Source organism: Heloderma suspectum, chromosome 4 (assembly GCF_057233095.1).
Source record: "Heloderma suspectum isolate Gila_16-S chromosome 4, 16-S_ref, whole genome shotgun sequence".
In the NCBI taxonomy this organism is placed as follows: Eukaryota; Metazoa; Chordata; class Lepidosauria; order Squamata; family Helodermatidae; genus Heloderma; species Heloderma suspectum.
In genome coordinates, this window is record NC_139461.1 from 21,860,203 (window position 1) to 21,880,248 (window position 20,046).

The 20,046-nt window shown below is 47.2% G+C and overlaps 1 long non-coding RNA gene across 1 annotated transcript in view; it reads right to left on the reverse strand.

Annotated features, from left to right (window-relative positions):
* Positions 1 to 14,987: 14,987 nt before the first annotated feature.
* Positions 14,988 to 20,046, reverse strand: part of LOC146346608 (uncharacterized) — a 187,181-nt gene continuing 182,122 nt past the window's right edge. The window contains exon 5 of the long non-coding RNA XR_014789980.1: positions 14,988 to 19,167. This is a non-coding gene — a long non-coding RNA (uncharacterized LOC146346608). The remainder of the gene's footprint in view (positions 19,168 to 20,046) is intronic.

A 20,046-nucleotide genomic window follows, 5' to 3' on the forward strand; every position in this document is an offset into this window, starting at 1 on the left:
TGCTATCAGTGGGAAGGGGTGCAGAAAGGGGGCAAGGAGAACAGATCTCTCTCTCTCTCTCTCTCTCTCTCTCACACACACACACACACACACACACACACACTCTGATGCAAATCGTTGGCGGCAGGCCTCTGCCAGCAAACATATGTCGCTCACAAATACAGCATTGTGCGGATTGCCAAGTTGTCTGTTACTCAGCTGACTGAAGCAGCACCTGTAACAAAAGGCTGGTCCTCTCTCCTCCTTCCCTGGCAAGGAAAGTGCTTGGTCCAGTTTCTTTATAACAAACTATTGTTCTTTGGGAAGCCTGGCACAACCGCCATTTGCGGAACTGTTTGGCATACGAAGGCAACTGAACCACAGAGCCTGAAGCAGTCAAAGGTTCCGCTGGGGCGGGGCAGTATGCAGTGCTCAACAGAAAGGTAGGCAACCCAGTGTCTTCCAGATAGTCTGGACTACAGCTCCATAACCCCTGCCCGTTGGCCATGCTGGCTGGGGCTCATGGGAGTTGTAGTCCAGAATATCTGGCAGGCACCAGGTTGCACAGTTGCTACAGAGGGAGGTGCTGCAGTGACAGCTTGCACCCCTAACACACATGCACAGAGGCAAAGGCAAACGGTGACCTTTAAGGGCCTAGAGACAATCCAGCAGCCAGGAACAAAAGCCCACCAACTTATTTCACGTTCCATCAACTCATTTCCTCATGCACCTGGGCAGCAGTCCCCCTTGTCGTGGTGTACGCTGGGAAAACCCGATCTGCCAAGAGGTCCTGAAGCGACTGCCACGCTATGCCTAGCGCAGCCTCTGCAGGCCAATGAGGTCATCACTTGGCGCCAGCATATGCTGCTAGAGGCTGCTAAGAAGTTTCCTGCGGTGCACACAACAGGCCTACTTTCCTCTTTGGGATGATGCTTGGCTAACATGGGCATTTGACCTGTTCAATTGGTCAATAAAAGGTTATGGATTTCCAAAGCAGCTTTCCTCGACCTGGCGCCCTCCAGACGTATCGGACCATAGTGCCCGCCTGCCCCAGCCTGTATGGCAAATGGCTAGGGATGATGGGAGCTGCAGTCCAACTACAACTGGGGAAGGCTGCTTTAAAACATTAGAACAGCACCAAAGACCAAAAGAGAATTTACAATTTACAGCCAACGTTTTGCATTCTTGAAGAGGGACAGTCGCTCCAGTAGCTTTAAAGAGCTCGATGCTGGATCCCATGGAGGCCCTCTCCTTCCTCCAGTAAATGCAAAGGACTTGATGCCAGTCCTGACCCGGGCATTTCTTTCATTTGGCCAAGTGTGGCAGCTGCTTGTGTGGGTTTGCTTTCTCCAGGCCCCTGTATCACTGTTCCTGTTCAGAAAGATACCTGCAGCAGATGGACACTGGGAGAAGCTAGGCCCTGGGACTTAACAAGGACAGAAATAAGGGAAGAGGCCTCAGGTACCTTCTCTGGAATGAAGGGAGTATGAGCGTGTGACCTCAACTCCTGCAGGCCTCCCCTTGTGCCATTTCTATCAATGCAATCAAAAAGGCTAGGGAAAGGTTCCTCCTGTGCAAGCACCGAGTCATTGCTGACCCCACGAGGGACGCCGCTTGTGCTGGCGTTTTCATGGCAGACTGTAGCGGGGTGGTTTGCCATTGCCTTCCCCAGTCGTGACTACCTTTCCCCCAGCAAGCTGGGTACTCATTTTACCCACCTCGGAAGGATGGAAGGCTGAGTCGACCTGAGCCAGCTACCCGAGACCCAGCTTCTGCTGGGATTGAACTCAGGTCGTGGGGAGAGTTTCAGTTGCAATACTGCCGCTTACCGCTCTGTGCCACACAAGGCTGTTAACTTACTTTCGCCTTCCCCAAATTGGTGTACCCTGCAGATGCGTTGGACCACAACTCCCAGCATCCTCCAGCCAGCTGGCTGTTGTGGCCCAAAGCATCTGCAAGACACATCCATTTGGGGAAGGCTGCGTTATTCCGTTTACATCTAGTTAAGCCTGTGTAACGCCTTGCCATTCCATCTTCTCAAAATTGCCAGACTAGGGCTGGTTCATCTTGCCCTATAACATCCCCTTCCACTACTCTTCTCTCTGCCCCATACATCTAGACCGATGAAGGGTTTTGATGAACTCAAAAGCTTGCACAGTTCTTTCCAGCCTTTTAGTTGACCCTAATACGTTGTTGTTGTTCAGTCGTGTCCGACTCTTCGTGACCCCATGGACCATAGCACGCCAGGCCTTCCTGTCCTGCGCTCTCTCCCGGAGTGTGCTCAAGTTCATATTCATTGCATCCGTGATGCTATCTAGCCATCTCATCCTCTGCCGTCCCCTTCTCCTTTTGCCTTCAGTCTTTCCCAGCATCAGGGTCTTTTCCAGAGAGTTTTCTCTTCGCATTAGGTGGCCAAAATATTTGAGCTTCAGCTTCAGTATCTGTCCTTCCAATGAGCAGTCAGGGATGCACCTTTAGGATGGACTGATTTGACCTCCTTGCAGTCCAGGGCACTCGTAAGAGTCTTCTCCAGCACCACAGTTCGAAAGCATCCATTCTTCGGCGCTCAGCCTTCCTTATAGTCCAGCTCTCACAGCCATACATTACTACTGGGAAAACCATAGCTTTGATTAGACGGACCTTTGTCGGCAAGGTGATGTCTCTGCTTCTTACTATGCTGTCTAGGTTTGCCATAGCTTTCTTCCCAAGGAGCAAGCGTCTTTTAATTTCATGGCTACAGTCACCGTCTGCAGTGATCTTGGAGCCAAAGAAAGTAAAATCTGTCACTGCTTCCATTTCTTCCCCTTCTATATGCCAGGAAGTGATAGGGCCAGATGCCATGATCTTCGTTTTTTTAATGTTGAGTTTCAAACCAGCTTTTGCACTCTCCTCTTTCACCCTCAACAAGAGGCTCTTGAGATCCTCTTCGCTTTCTGCCATTAGGGTGGTATCGTCTGCAGATCGGAGGTTGTTGATAATTCTCCCAGCAATCTTAATTCCGACCTGTGATTCATCCAACCTGGCATTTCTCATGATGTACTCTGCATATAAGTTAAATGAGCAGGGTGACAATATGCAGCCTTGTCGTACTCCTTTCCCAATTTTGAACCACTCGGTTGTTCCATGTCTGGTTCTTACTGTTGCTTCTTGACCCTCGTACAGGTTTCTCAGGAGACAGGTCAGGTGGTTTGGTACTCCCATCACTTTAAGAATTTGCCAGAGTTTGTTGTGATCCACACAATCAAAGGCTTTAGCGTAGTCAATGAAGCAGAAATAGACGTTTTTCTGGAATTCTCTTGCTTTCTCCATGATGCAGTGAATGTTGGCGATTTGATCTCTAGTTCCTCTGCCTCTTCAAAACCCAGCTTGTACTTCCGGTAGTTCTCGGTTCGCATACTGCTGAAGCCTAGTTTGTAGGATTTTGAGCATCACCTTGCTGGCATGTGAAATGAGCGCAATTGTGCAGTAGTTTGAACACTCTTTGGCATTGCCCTTCTTTGGAATTGGAATGTAACTGACCTTTTCCAGTCTTGCGGCCATTGTTGAGTGTTCCAAATTTGTTGGCATATTGAATGCAGCACTTTAACAGCATCATCTTTTAGGATTTTAAATAGCTCAGCTGGAATACTGTCATCTCCACTAGCTTTGTTGTTAGTCATGCTTCCTAAGGCCCACTTGACTTCACTCTCAAGGATGTCCGGCTCAAGTTCAGTGACCGCACTATCATGGCTATCAGGGACATTAAGATCTTTCCTGTATAGTTCTTCTGTGTATTCTTGCCACCTCTTCTTAATATCATCTGCATCTGTTAGGTCCCTGCCTTCTTTGTCCTTTATCATGCCCGTCTTTGCACAAAACGTTCCCTTGAGATTTCCGATTTTCTTGACGAGATCTCTAGTCTTTCCCATTCTGTTGTTTTCCTCGATTTCTTTGCATTGTTCATTTAAGAAGGCCTTCTTGTCTCTCCTTGCTATTCTCTGGAACTCTGCATTCAGTTGGATATATCTTCCCCTTTCTCCCTTGCTTTTCGTTTCCCTTCTTTCCTCAGCTACTTGTAAAGCCTCATCAGACAGCCACTTGGCTTTCTTGCATTTCTTTTTCTTTGGGATGGATTGAGTTGCTGCCTCCTGAACAATGTTACGGACCTCCGTCCATAGTTCCTCAGGCACTCTGTCTATCAGGTCTAATCCCTGAAATCTATTCCTCACCTCCACTGTATATTCATAAGGGATATGATTTAGGTCATACCTGAATGGTTTAGTGGTTTTCCCTACGTTCTTCAATTTCAGCCGAAATTTTGCAAGAAGAAGCTCATGATCTGAGCCACAGTCAGCTCCAGGTCTTGTTTTGACTGACTGTATAGAGCTTCTCCATCTTTGGCTGCAAAGGACATAATCAATCTGATGTCGATATTGACCATCTGGTGATGTCCATGTGTAGAGTCGTCTCTTGTGCTGTTGGAAAAGAGTGTTTGCTATGATCAGCATGTTCTCTTGGCAAAACTCTATTAGCTTTTGTCCTGCTTCATTTTGTACACCAAGGCCATGCCTGCCTGTTATCCTGGTGATTTCTTGGCTTCCTACTTTAGCATTCCAATCCCCTATGATGAAGAGGACATCTTTTTTTGGTGTTAGTTCTAGAAGGTGTTATAGGTCTTCATAGAACCGATCAACCTCAGCTTCTTCGGCATCAGTGGTTGGGGCATAGACTTGAATTACTGTGATGTTGAATGGTTTGCCTTGGATTCGTACTGAGATCATTCTATCATTTTTAAGATTGTACCCCAGTACTGCTTTTCCCACCCTTTTGTTGACTATGAGTGTTACTCCATTTCTTCTAAGAGATTCTTGCCCACAATAGTAGATATGATGGTCACCTGAATTAAATTCGCCCATGCCTGTCCATTTGAGTTCACTGATTCCCAAGATGTCGATGTTCAATCTTGCCATCTCATGTTTGACCACCTCCAGCTTACCTTGATTCATTGATCTGACATTCCAGGTTCCTAAACAATATTGTTCTTTACAGCATCGGATTTTCTTTTCACCACCAGACACATCCACAGCTGAGTGTCCTTTCGGCTTTGGCCCAGCCGCTTCATTCTTTCTGGCGCTACTTGGAAATACCCTCTGCTCTTCCCCAGTAGTATATTGGACACCTTCCGACCTGAGGGGCTCATCTTCCGGCATCATATCTTTTAGCCTTGTGATAGGTTCCATGGGGTTTTCTTGGCAAGAATACTGGAGTGGGTTGCCATTTCCTTCTCCAGTGGACCACATTTTGTCAGAACTCTCTGCCATGACCTGTCCGTCTTGGGTGGCCCTGCACGGCATAGCTTATGGCTTCACTGAGTTACGCAAGGCCCTTCGCCACAACAAGGCAGTGATCCATGAAGAGGTGACCCTAATATAGTACCCTACTATTGCTATTCAAATCCCACCCGTGCTCCCGCCATAAGTCTGCATGTCTATATGCAGTTTTCATTTAGTCAAGGACATTCTTGAATTTGTGAAATATTGCACAGTAGCCAAATCATGTGGTCATCTGACAACATCTGACCCTGGGCCCACCAATGTGGTGCCCATGGGCACCAATGTGCTCACAGAAAACCCTTTGGCATCCGCCACACTCCCTGCCTCTCCTGATTTTTCTTTTGTTTCTTAACATTTTGTAATTAATACCATTTTAAATGGGAGGCTGGCATGGTGCATCAAGAAGTGTCACCCTCTAGCACCATCTCTGTTTGGGTTCAAAAAAGTGCTTTTGTGTTTTGGTGCTCAGATGCCTATGCCTTTTTCTTAGGTTCTTGAGCAAATTACTTTCCTTTTAGTCTCACGAGTTTGCCTCCAGGGAAATATTTTGTGACTGGTCATGCCCACCATGGAAGCCATTTTATATATGGGCAAGCCACCCCCACGGCAGCCATACTGTGAGCGCACCCATGACAAGGTCTCAAAATTCCAAATGCTCCCAGTGACCTAAAAAAGGTCGGGGATCCCTGAATTCTGACCACTGTCCCAATACACTGCTCATCCCACATCAACCCTAGTTTGGTGGCCAGGAATTGCAGAGTGTGCCACAACAGTTTGTGTCCAATCTAGGCTCGCGGCAAATGTACTCTGAGGCAAAGCTGGCCATCAGACTTTTATGTTCATCTTAAAAATACAAGATACGTTTAGTGGATTGTTAAGTATTGTTTTTAAAATCCCCTTAAGAACATTTTCAAGCTCACGCCCCCATTACGAGTAGACCTTTCAGTTCACTACTTTTTGGCAACTTCTGCTAAACCATGTGTGGGTTGTGCATGTGAGTTCTTAAGGCATGACCTCTGCAAAATCTCTCCCCAAGTATCATCTTGAGGTAAGGGCAACCCCAAGGAGTTCCCCAGCTGAGCAAGTCTATGCCTCGCCTCTAAAAACTACACCACCTTATTACACTTATGAAAGACATGGGGAAAGAGAAAGAGCGGGGGAGTGAGAGAACACTAACGAACCATATGGGCTGGAGTTTCCTGCACTGCGTAGCAGGCCCCTCAAAGCTTTCACTGACAATTATTGAACCATTTCTTGAAAGCTAATGCAAAATACACAACATCCCCCTCATATATACTGACTGGAGGCATGAGAGGTAGATTTCTATGTGGGCTGCTGCACTCTCTCGCCTGAAAGACTGCCATATCAATACTTTTTCACCCAGACTAAACCATGCATGCTGAGAAATCTAAGGGTCTAAAATGGAAAGAAAGAAAGAAAAAAAGAAAGAAAGAAGTCAAGTACTTTTTTATTTTTTATACTATTCATAATGTTCAAGGTTCGCATGTAGTCCTCAGTCACAGAAATTTGTACTGGGGTTCAGAATTCAGCATCCTGCAAATGTTTTTGTTTTTTTTTAACAAGTTTCTGGTCCTCAAGGGAAGGAAAATAATGGAATGTGTGTAGGAAATGAACAGTGAACAACTGGGGGGAAAACGTAAGGATGGCTGAGCAGGATTTCAGGGAATGGACATCAGGCATAACTCTTCGCTTTTCATATGATTAGCAACACTTTTCACACCATCACATGTACATTGAACATGCATTGGGGGGGGGGGCAGATATACAGCAGTAAGCACCCTGCTCCCTTGCCCAGTATACATGTGGTGTTTGCAAGAGAAGTGTGCATAATCTCTACAGAATCAGGCCTAAGAGACATGCAGCTATTGTTGTCAGGCAGAAGCTGTTTTCCACAGCTTCACATCTGAATTGGCTGTAGGACAGGGCATTCAGTTGGCTGTCTCCCAATCTGTGAAGCAGCAGCAGCAAGAGAAATGGGCACCAACCCAAACATTGCTGCTTCAAAAAGTCTGAATCCCAACACTCTGGTTGAATTCCTTTGCTTCCCCTGGTGCCGATCAGCGGACGTCATCACACGGAGCTTTTATCCTGCGATTGAGATTGCTCTTTCATGGAAGTTTGTAGGCTCTTTACATGACGTCGTGACCCTCCAGGGCTAAACGCCCTCTGTTCCATTTTTAAGTAGATCGCAGGTAATGAGCTATCAAATTACCCCAGTTTCCTCCATGAAAAGAGTTAAAGCGGCAAGAAGAGGAGCGAGATCAATGAAAGATAATGGAAGACTCAGATACCAGGGCGGAGGGGCAGGGGGAGGAAGCGTGTGTAAAGGGAGTCCGTTGTGATCCTGCATTTAAAATGGAAGCAGAAAGCCCCATTTTAAATGCAGGACTAGGCTGGTATAGAAACGCCCAGCATCTCTGCTTCTGCATCGAAAATGGCCCCCGCCCCTGCCCCCATCCCCCACCCCGGCCATGGCAGTCGCTGGTATCATGGCTTCCATCCTGCCATGAATGATGTGGAAATGGAAGGCAAATGCCCCCTCCTCCCTGAGGTGACCATTTCAAGTAGATCGCAGGTAATGAGCTATCAAAATACTCCTGTGCCACCATTAACAGCACAGAGGCGGAAATGCTCGTTAACGGCAATACGGAAGCAGCGGTGCCAGTCAGGCTCGCTGGGGGTGGATGGATGGAGGAGGAGGCTTTGGCTTCCGCCTCCAGGGCTGGCCCAAGACATTTGGCTACTTGAGACAAAGAACAAGAAGGCGCCCCTGTCCATTCCATCAGAAGACTGGCAGATGAACCTGTCTTCCATGCTGATGTTGAGACAGCATCCTTTACTGCACCTGAAGGCAGCAGGCTAACTTAGGGGGCACAGGGCAGGATACATGGCACACAGGTCTCCCCTCCAACACCTTGCTGCACCACCCAGCATCTGCTGCCAGAGGCGACTGCTTCACTCTGCCTAATGGTAGGGCCGGTCCTGTCCGCCTCTGCTTTATAGAGGGTTACAGCAGGGTTACGGCCCCTGCTGAAACCAGGTGTGGCCCTCGGGGCCGAAAAGGTTGTGCACCACTGATTTAAATGTTTATATTAAATTGTTTTAAATCATTTATAACCCAATTTTCCTGTGCGACAAAAGGGTTAACAAGATCCCCTGCAAAATGAAGCAGCTCAACTCGTCCGTTAGAAGAGGACTCATTGAAAATAGGATGTCAAAGAAACGAGGTCTTAGGAAACCACAGGAGATTAAACTATGATTGAGCACACAGATAATTAATATCAGGTTCTGCAGAGAAATAAGGAAAATCTACAAGCAGCAGCCTACTGAGATTAAGAATGTATGCAAATCTCTCTTGTCAGGAAAGGAGAAACGCTTTTGCAGCAACTCTATACAGTGGGGAGAGCATTAGGATCAGGACCATTTTCCCTTGAGGTGCCTCACTGATGTTGGCAGCTATGACTCTTCTCTCCACTGTCATAACCAGACTGCTCTTTAAGTTAACGTTGGGAAACATTTTAAGGGCACAATCCTATGGATAGGTCAGTTCCCGGGAACTGACCTCAGAGCCCATGCTCCAAGGTCAGTTCCCGGAGAACCGACCTTCACCCCCTCCCACGCTGCCTTGTGGGCAACGCAGAATGGCCCTGTGCTCTGCACTCGGAAGAGGAGTGCGAAGTGGTGAAAATGGGGTGTTCCTGGGGGCGTGCTGGGGCAGGGAAGTCAGAAATCCGGTACGGCACATCCAATGTGTTTTCCAGCCGCCACTTCCCACACTCTGACTGAGGCAGCCACCTATCCCAGTAGGAGTGCTCCCTAAGCATGTCTAGATTGGGAGGGGGAATGTGCAGCCCTCCAGATGTTGTCAGACTACAAGTCCCATAATCCCTGACCGTTGTCCATGCTGGCTAAGGCTGCTGGGAGTTTCAGTCTAACAAAATTTGGAGGGCCACACATACCACCCCTGGTCTAGAAGGAGCCTGGATGTAGACATGAGAGCAAAATCCTCTGGGGAACTGCAGAGGGCTACCTGGGATCAGGCCTTTGGTTCTGACCCCCTGCTCTAAGAGGAAGGCACCCACAGGCCTTTTTAAGCTGGAGATCCTGCTTTCTTTCATCTCCAGATGCAATTAAATGTCAGCTGGGGGTCTGGAAGGGCTTAGGAGGTGGGGTAGTTTAGTAATAAAGAAACTAAAGCACTCTTCCAGTACTTGAAAGGTTGTCACAGAGAGGAAGGCCAAGATCTCTTCTCGATCATCCCAGAGTGCAGGACACGGAATAATGGGCTCAAGTTACAGGAAGCCAGATTCCGGCTGAACATCATCCTGACTGTTAGAGCAATACGACAATGGAACCAATTCCCTAGGGAGGTGGTGGGCTCTCCCACACTGGAGGCGTTCAAGATGAAGCTGGACAGCCATCTGTCAGGGATGCTTTGCCTTAGATTCCTGCAGGTTCACACCAGAGGTGAGATTCGAATTGGGGACTTCCTGATTTGTAGCTTAGCCACTACTGACAGGTAGGAGGCGCACTAGATCTGGGTGGGTATTATTTACAAAGCACCCAGCGATGCTCTAGGTGTGGTACAAATTCAAAGCAAACTGGAAAACATGACACAAGTTCCCGTCCATGGGCTCACAACCTTACCAGGCAATTAGAAACGAAGCCAATCTTCAATATGCTGCGCTGGCACAAAACCTGCTGAAACGGGGTATGTTCAGCCTCAGCTATAGGGCACCCAGTGTGGGGTTAGCGCTCAAGGGGCTGCCTTTGAAAGCGGTCGAGAAACTTCAGATGGTATGAACAGCAACGCCCACTCGCTAACAGGTGCGAGCTGCCGGGAAACCATCACACCTCTTCTGAAACTTCGCCGTTGATCATCAGTTTCCTTCCAAGTGCAAAGGGCAGGTTTTGACCTTAGATACCAGACAAGTCTTGGACCTCCGAGGTCTCCCATTTAACCCCCTCCCCTGCTGCCAAAAGTGTTATTTACGATCCATCAACAAGGTCTGCACAAAATGCCATAGTTCCAGGAGCGAAGAACAGAGCCTATTGGGAGCAGAGCCTTTTTGGTTATGGCCCTGGAACTGGTACATATACTCCTGTGAGCAGCCCCGTCTTCCATACTCTCAAGTGAAACCATTTGAGATTTAATTGGAAGCAAGTTTTCTATGGTTGGTTTTGCCTTGTGTATTGTTTCATGGAACTGTTCTATCATTGTATGGGGGCTGTTTGGTCATTTTAAAAAAAAGTTTTATTAGTGGAAAAACACCATGGGGACATTCACATGAAACAGTCAGTATAGACCTGAGGTTGGTAACAAAAAACAAAGAACCACTAAACATGCAGAGACACAAAAAGATGGGCTATATGCATTGAATCAATGAATCCAATTCTGCAGAACTCCAATTGCTGGTCTCAGAACTGAAACCACGAGCATTTAGTAAAGTATTCTGAAATTCCAACCACAGAATTTGGGGCCTTATGGAACAATGAATGTCTCCCAGCGCTGTCTGCAATTCTGGTTGCTGGTCTGCCCTCTTTCGGAGTCTGGTTACTACACCTCAGCCAAGAGCAAGAGACCTCTAAAGGCTTCCCCCATACCGTGACATAAAGTGGCTTTTAATCCTGTTGCATTTACATGCCAGAGTATAAATATAGCTCTCACCCAGTTGTTTGAAGCCATTTATTAATTTCCGCCTTTGGTTAATGAGAGATGCTATCTCGCATGCAACAGCCTTGATTCAGCAAAGACCTGCCTGGGTGACACGGTATACTTGTCATTTGGTTTCTTCGAAGGTCAGCAAGGGGGCATCCCAGAAATGTGCTGTGTTCGAGCACCAACTTTGGGTAACCAAAATATGGATGTATTCAGCTGCTCCTTCATGAAGAGACACAGGGACAAAGACCCTTCGACAGAGGATAAGACAAAGCAGGAAAAGATAGGCTGTAGGCCAGGGAACAGAGCACCTGCTTTTCAGGCAGAAGATCCCAGGTTCAACTGGCCATTTCCAAAGGAAGATCCCCTCCCTGAGCCCTTGGACCGCGGCTGCCAACTGGATTACAGGTCTAGATGTGGGTTGGGAAACTGTAGGCTCTCAGCCTAAGTTTATTTCAAAAGCCTTCTGCAAGCCACTGGTTCAGACCCGGCAAGAGTGAGATGTTCCTTCTCTCCAGCACCCTTCCAAAGAGGGGGAGAGAAAAGTGGCTGTCCCCAACTCTGGCTTCAGCTCCACCCACTCCTAGTAGGTGGTCTCTGCCTGATCGCGCCAGACTGAGGGCTCCTTCTCAAGGAGCTTTTATCCTGCGATTGAGATTGCTCCTTCACAGAAGTTTGCGGGCTCTTTACATGACACCGTGACCCTGCCATGACCCTCCAGGGCTAAATGCCCTTCTTTCCGTTTTTAAATAGATCGCAGATAATGAACTATCAAATTACCCCAGTTTCAGGAAAAGCAGCAAGAGAGGAGCGAGATCAATGAAAGATAATGGACAGATAAGGGGAGAAGGAGGGGGGAAGGGGAGGGGGGAAAGGAAGCACGTGTAAAGGGAGTCCGTTGTGATCCTGCATTTAAAATGGAAGTAGAAAGCCCCGTTTTAAATGCAGGATTTTAGGCTGGTGTAGAGATGCCCTGAACAATAAATGGGTTTCCCATCTCTGGGCTAGACAGACCAATGAGCTGTGAAAAACAGCTATGTAGGATTGGTGGAAATTCTAAGCGTGGTTGAAATCTGTCATCAGCCTCCCCCGTACATCGCCACATGCAGAGTTAATAAACAGAAACCTCCAAAAGTTTACTGTTTCATTAGAACTGGTCAGATGAAAGGCACAGAAGTGGCAGAGGGTGGAAGGGGTGGTCCCATGCATTTCTAATGAAAGTATTAAAACATATTCATCGGATGGTCAAAATGGGCACAATCAACCCTGTTATGTTAGATGAGTTATAGAAGGGTGGGAGGGCAGAGAAATTAAGAGACATTTCCATTTTCCCTGTAATGCAACCCCATTATCTACCCTGCCTCCGCAAGGTAGGGCTAATAACTGCAGATGATGACACAATTTATTTATGAAGGCAAGTGATGGCAATGTAAACAAGTGAACGTTTTCACAAGGAGTGCTGGGGGGGGGGGGAGAAATCACTCCCAAGCAGACATTAAAAGATGTTCCAGCTCAGCTCTACTCTGTATGGCGCTAAATGCCTACCTTTGCCCGATTGGACTGGACCAAAGGCATGTTTCACAGAGAAATTCACGGTTTAAAACTCCTATAGGATTGTCTCTCTCTCTTTCTCTGGGTGCTGAGTGTACCAAAATGTTATATTTCTCAAAAGGAGCAAGGATTGAGGTGAGGCCTGTAAGGCAGAGATGGAGAACCACCCATCTATGGGCCGGACTGGGCAGTGGTGTCTGTGGCCTCCCCTCTTGGCTCCACCCCCACCCACCAATTAGGCTGAAAGAGAGAGAGAGAGAGAGAGAGTCAGAAAGAAAAAAATGGATAGCCCATCCACCACTGACTCTGGTTCTGTCCACCCAGAATGTGGACCCCGAGAGACTTTTCTGAGAGGGCGGGGGGGGGGATCACCCTTGCTGGCCACACCTACCAATGATCATTTGCCCATGGGCCATGACCCTTCAGCAACCATGCTTTGGGTGTTAATGAGAAAAGAGCTGTATGTGTGCAGGGCACTTTCTCACTAATGTGGAACACACAGCCGGGGGGCGGGGATCATGGCCAATGGGTTGGGGGTGGCCAGCAGCTGCAATCCTGCCCCCCCACACACACTCATTGAGTTCATATGGGGTGTTGTGTGAATTCACCTACAGTGGAGTTACTGCTGTGTAAAACCGTGTGCCCCCACCCCCAAAAAGAAATCCAAACTCTTAGGCAGCAAACTCAGGCGACAATATGCCCAGACAGCTGAAGCCCCATCGCCTGGAACGTGGCCTGGGCTTATCAGTCCACCAGAGTTGTCTGAGGAATCCAGACCTTGAGGAGATGGCTTTGGAGGAAGGCCCTACATTCCAAAGCTATGGGTAGGCACAGCCCTTGAGACCACCCTGCCCCTACTAGCTGCCCCCCCCCAGATGTGCTGGACTACAACTCCCAACATCTCCAGGCAGCATGAGAATACCGGTGGGGATGCTCAGAGCTGCCATCAAACATATCTGGAGGGCACCAGGTTGGGGGATGCTGCTTTAGATGTTCAACCTCTCCCTCCCTCCCTCCCTCCCTCCCTCTCCACCTGAGTCCCCTTCCCTTGAGGGAATGGAAACCCACCACCGGGATGTGTGACTTCCATGCCAGATGCACATAAGGGAACAAAAATCAAACTGTTAGAAAACACACACACACAACCAAGCTCTGCTGCATCAAGGAAATACAAACTGTGCTATGACAGAAATGCAAATTCAGTAACAGAGAGAGATGAATACACAGAGCAAGTTGGTTTACCAATTCAGCTTATTTTGTTTCCAAGAACGTGAACTCGGTACCATTTCTGTCTTTCAGCCAAGTCTCTCTCTCTCTCTTTCTCTCTCTGCGAGCGTGTGTGTGTGTGTGTGTGTTAGTGCTGAGGGAAGGTGGGTATATGGCCACAACATGGAAGATGCAAACGTACAAGACACTGACCCAAAGGAAACACTGTCCACTTTCCCCTTTAGTTTCTGAGACTCTGCCAATCAATGAGGTCTTTGGATTAAAAAAGATACAAGAGCTAGAAAAAAGACTGTGTGCTTCAAAAGGTAAATAAATGCATGTATTACACTGTGTGTGTGTGTGTGTGTTTTAAAACAAACAAAACCAAACTTCCTTCCAAAAAACTCAGAAAGCATACATGGGTCTCTTCCCCCACACTCGCTTTTTCTTCGCAACAACCCTGTGAGATAGGTTAGGCTGAGCGATCATGGATGGCCCAAGGTCATCAGTGAGCTGAATGGGGACTTGAATTAAATGACCGAAGGCTCCCATGAGCCTCAAAGCACCCATCCACAAAGGAGGTGGTGTGCCCTGTCTCTGCATGGCTTGCTACTCCAGCCACACCTCCTTCCAATCTCCTGTTGGAGGCAGGTTATTCTGCAAGGTCTTTGCATTGTGTGTGTTTGGGTAACTCAACTGTAGAAGAATTAACTGGCTCCAAAGGAGCCTCCCTGTTACGTCTGTACACGAGTCAGTGCTCTGGGCGGCCCCTTTTCCAGCAGGAAGCGTTCCCAGAACAGACTCGCACAGGGAGACACAGGATGTTCTGAGAGGGGGTAATCCTTATTCTTTCCCATTGTAAAAGTAAATAGGAACATAAGGATGCGCCTTAGAACACCGCTGGGTGCAATCTTATGCATGTTTAGACAGAAACATGACTGGCTGGGGCATGCTGGGAGTTGTAGGGCTTTTTCTCTGCCTATACATGCACAGGAATGCACCCTCAGAGTATTTGTCTATGAAGCCTAATATTGCCTATTCAGACTGGCAGCAGCTCTCAGAGAGAAATCTTTCCCATCACCCTGATCCTAGTTCCTTGTTTAAAAAAAACCCAAAAACAAATCTGGAGATGCCACTGATTGACCCTTCTGCATTCAAAGTAGGGGCTCTACCACTTGAGCCATGGCCTCTCCCCCTAAATCTTTTTGGGTGTAAGACTGAAGTGTATCTCCAATTTTCTTCCTTTCTTTTTTAAACATAAAAAGGTATGTCTCAACCATATTGTTGTGTTTCTAATTTGCTTTTATTTTATATTTTAATCAAGATTTTGTTTTTAATTCTGGTTGTTATTATCAGCCGCCTTGAACACCATTTTGTGGGAGAAAGGTGGGATGGAAATTTGAAAAAAAATAATCCAGGGGCGGCCCTATGCTATGTGCGGGGAGAACAACCTCCCACAGCTCCCGGTCCTTAAAAAGGCACACACACCCTGCAAGTGACTTGAAAAATAACTCGGTGTGGCGTCCTGCTGCTATGCTTGCTTCTTCGTTGGGTCTCTTGTCCTCCCCTCCATTGCTGGCTAGCCTACTGACTATGCACGGTGTGTGTGCGCATGCTCAGAATGTTTCCCAAGCATCATTTGTCAGCAGAGGGAGCAGGCAGGGCATCTTTGAGGAACGCTCTGGCTGCCTTCCATATATGGGCATGACTGCATCTCCTGTGCAGGACCCAACACTTTTTGTAACTGGCTGTCCTTTAGGATAGCCATAACCAATAGTTCACAGAATCACAGGGTTGGAAGGGGCCTACAAGGCCATCAAGTCTAACCCCCTGCTCAAGCAGGAAGCCCGATTCCCAGGCGGTCTCCCATCCAAGTACTAACCAGGGCTGAACCTGCTTAGCTTCCGAGATCAGACGAGATCAGGCTCAGTTCACCTCTTAAGGTTTTTGTGTTGATTTTAAATAAATCCTGCTCCTGCAGCAGACACAGCAGAAAGCACGAGCAAGAGAAAATAAACAAGTGTGTGTGCTTGCATAGGCATGAATGATGTGAATCTATTTTTCCCCAATTTTATTTTCCTGAGTTTCCTTATTCTGTGCAATCAGTGTTGTTGGAAGAAAAAAAATGGGTCCAAAGGAGTGTTTTTGTGCTGCTATGTAGACATCCCTCCCCCCCGTCTGCATTCATGATCTCGCCTCAGTTTCCTTTTTCTGTGCAACAGAGATTGTTGCTGGCTAAATGTGGATCCAATGGAGTGCTTTTGTGTTCCTGTGTGGATCTCCCCTTCCTGATATGTGCTCATGATCTGAAAGTTACTTCCCTCAGTTTCCTTGTGAGGGCAAAGGAGTGTAGATCTCTCCCCAACCCCTACCCCAACCTTTTGTTCTGAACTCATGATCTTGAAGTTGGCTTGTCACAATTTGCCTTTCCTGTGCACTGAGTTGCTACTGTGGCTTCAAAAGACTACTCTGGTGGTGCTTTATGGATCTCTCCCCCTGCTTGTTTGTTTTGCTCCACCTTCTTCAAGACTGAGTTTTGCTGTCAAGCTATGCTTCTGAAAGCTCTGGGCCCAAACTCTTCATTCAAGAAGCGGTGTGCCTAACTGCAGGACTGGGGTGGCTGTAAGGGATGGTGAAGGCCCCACACCTTTTTTCCCAGGACAGAACCAAGTGTGATAGCGCCAACCCTTTCTGAACCAAGGTAAGACACTATTCTTCAGTTTAGTTAGACACTATGTAGTTATAATGCATCGCTGAAGTGTCCTTAGACTTTTTGCAAGGGAGAAGGATGGGAGGAAAACTAGACTGAGTTGGCTCTGCCTACTGCGACTCTTTGGCTCTGTGTACTGTGACCCCTGGACTCTGCCTATTGTTTTAGTTGCCCTCCATCCCACCAGCCCCTAACGGGCACCATCTGCCCCTGGTCTCAACTAGAAGTATAGGAAGCACTGAGTTAGAACAACAGGATGCTGAACAGGTCTCCTCCCAGCCCGCCCCTGAACATTTTCAGCAGTGCCAGAAAACAACAAATGCCAAATCCTGTTTGTCCTGCAAAATCATGGCAGCCACTGCAATTCTCCACACTGCCCTCCTTGGTGAAGTGTACCTACCTGGTTCTCTTGATTCTTGACTATTTGTCACTTTTATTTGGTTTTTTTTGTGGGTTTGCAGGAAAGTCAGACTGCTGCAATTTTCCCCAACATGCCTCCCCTTTGCATACACCCCCACACTGGGTTGTCTCTGCCCCCTTCACCCAGAATTGCAGCACGCTCTCCCTTCTCGGGAAACCCTGGACCAGTCACTTAACACCTACGTTACTTGTTACACTACATCTGAAATAGCACAAGGGGAAGGCCACAGAAAAAGGAAGTCTGACTCATTCACTCCTGTGACACTTTATCATTTCTATTAAAACAGACACAACCACACATACCTTGTAATATATATATATTAGGAACCATGAATAGTTTCTGAAAATGTAGTTACAAGAACACCCTTGCATCTTTGTCAGGTTTCAGAAATTGGGTCCTTGAGCCCACTTGCAGGGGAAATACATTCTAAAAATGGTTGCATTGTTGAGCCCTTCCATTCAGGGTTCCAGCCACTCTATTTCATTCCATCCCTCCACCGCCCTGGTTTTCCTTTCACCCCTCACAACATTCAGCAATTGTTCTGTACCCACTGAACATGCTCAGTCCACACTGGAGTGTTTGGAGGGCTGGGCATTCCCCTCCATTTTTGTTTTAAATCCATTTGGTGGGGTGGGGTGGGGGGAATGGACTCATTTGTGCCTAATCCCAGCTACATTACAATTTTTGATTTCTAACTGTTTTCTATGGGAAGCTCTTCAGTCGCATCTCTGGGGACACTTTAAAATAGCTTTTCAGTGTGAACCAGGAAATTACTTCTCCTGACAATGGGTTGGCTTAATCTAGCCTTTATATATCTATGTACCTCTCCCTCCTTCCTCCCTTTCTAGCCACTCCACTGCAATGATCCAGCTCAGCTGGGAGGCGGGAAACAGACTGATTTTAGGAAAGCTGATTTTAATAAACTCAGAACAATGATCAGTAAGGTCCCATGGCATGTGATGCTAACGAGAAAAGGAGTCCAAGATGGGTGGGAGCTTTTAAAAAAGGAAATTCTCAAGGCACAATTACAAACAATTCCAACAAGAAGAAAAGGTGGAAGACAACAGAAGAAGCCAATGTGGCTACACAAAAAGCTTAGGGATGACCTGAAAACAAAAAAGGACACAGATAGGAAGTGGAAAGAAGGCCAAGTAACAAAGGAAAAGTACAGGCAGGTAGCACAGAATTGCAGGGATGGCGTCAGGAAGGCTAAAGCTGAGAACGAGCTGAGGTTAGCAAGGGATGCTAAAAACAACAAAAAGTCTTTCTTCAGCTACATGCATTGTAAAAGGCAGAGGAAAGAAATGGTTGTTCAGCTATTAAATAAGGATAGCAAAACGATAACAGATGACAAAGAAAAGGCAGAGGTCCTCAATTCCTACTTTGGGTCTGTCTTCTCCCAAAAGACGGTCTATGACCCCCCTGGCAAAGGTGAAGTACAGGCTGAAGGGGCAGGACTGCAGCTTGAGATCGATAGGCATATGGTCAAGGAACACCTAATTACTTTGAATGAGTTCAAATCTCCAGGGCCAGATGAACTGCATCCTAGAGTAATAAAGGAAATGGCAGAAGAGCTCTCAGAACCACTGTCTATTCTCTTTGAGAAATCATGGAGGACAGGGGAAGTGCCAGATGACTGGAGGAGGGCTAATGTTGTCCCTATCTTCAAAAAGGTAAAAAGGAGGAACCTGGGAACTACAGACCAGTCAGTCTGACATCAATCCCTGGGAAAATTCTGGAGCAGATGATAAAGCAATCCATCTGGAAGCACCTTGAAAACAATGCCGTGATTACTCGAAGCCAACACGGATTTGTCAAAAACAAGTCCTGCCAGATGAATCTGATCTCATGTTTTGATCAAGTAACCTCCCTTGTAGACCGTGGGAATGCTGTAGACATCATATACCTCGACTTCAGCAAAGCTTTCGACAAAGTGCCCCATGATATCCTGATGAGCAAACGAGCTCAAAGTGGGCTAGATGAAACAACGATCCGGTAGATCCACAGTTGGCCACAGAATCGGACTCAAAGAGTGCTTATCAATGGGACCTTCTCAAACTGGGGAGAGGTAACGAGTGGGTTACCGCAGGGCTCAGTCCTGGGCCCAGTGCTCTTCAACATTTTTATTAATGACTTGGAGGAGTTGGTGCAGGGAATGCTGATCAGATTTGCAGATGACACAAAATTGGGCGGGATAGCTAATACTTGGGAAGACAGAAACAAAATTCAAAGCGATCTGGATAGACTGGAGCGCTGGGCAGAAAACAACAGAATGACATTTAATAGGGATAAATGCCACGTTCTGCACCTAGGAAAAAGAAACCAAATCACAGTTACAAGATGGGGGATACGTGGCTCAACAACACTACAAGCGAGAAAGATCTTGGAATTGTTGTCAATTACAAGCTGAATATGAGCCAACAATGTGATGTGGCTGCAAAAAAGGCAAATGCTATTTTGGGCTGCATTAATAGAAGCATAGCTTCCAAATCCCGGGAAGTACTAGTTCCCCTCTACTCAGCACTGGTTAGGCCTCATCGGGAGTACTGTGTCCAGTTCTGGGCACCACACTTTAAGAAGGACGCAGACAAACTGGAGAGGGTTCAGAGGAGGGCAACAAAGATGATCAGGGGACTGGAAACAAAGCCCTATGAGGAGAGACTGAAAGAACTGGGCATGTTTAGCCTTGAGAAGAGAAGACTGAGGGGAGATATGATAGTGCTCTTCAAGTACTTGAAAGTTTGTCACAGAGAGGAAGGCCAGGATCTCTTCTTGATCATCCCAGACTGCAGGACACAGAATAATGGGCTCAAGTTACAGGAAGCCAGATTCCGGCTGAACATCAGGAAAAACTTCCTGACTGTTAGAGCAATACGACAATGGAACCAATTACCTAGGGAGGTGGTGGGCTCTCCCACACTGGAAGCATTCAAGATGAGGCTGGACAGCCATCTGTCAGGAATGCTCTGACTTGGATTCCTGCATTGAGCAGGGGGTTGGACTTGATGGCCTTGTAGGCCCCTTCCAACTCTACTATTCTATGATTCTATGATTCCCCTTCCCACCCAGCTGTCATTTTTGTCCCCATCCTTCTCAACATTCCTTGCAACTCAGTTCTTACAGGGATTTTTTGGTTCTCCCCCCAGCCCTTAGGGGATTTTCTTTTTAAAAAAATTGTACTTCTGCA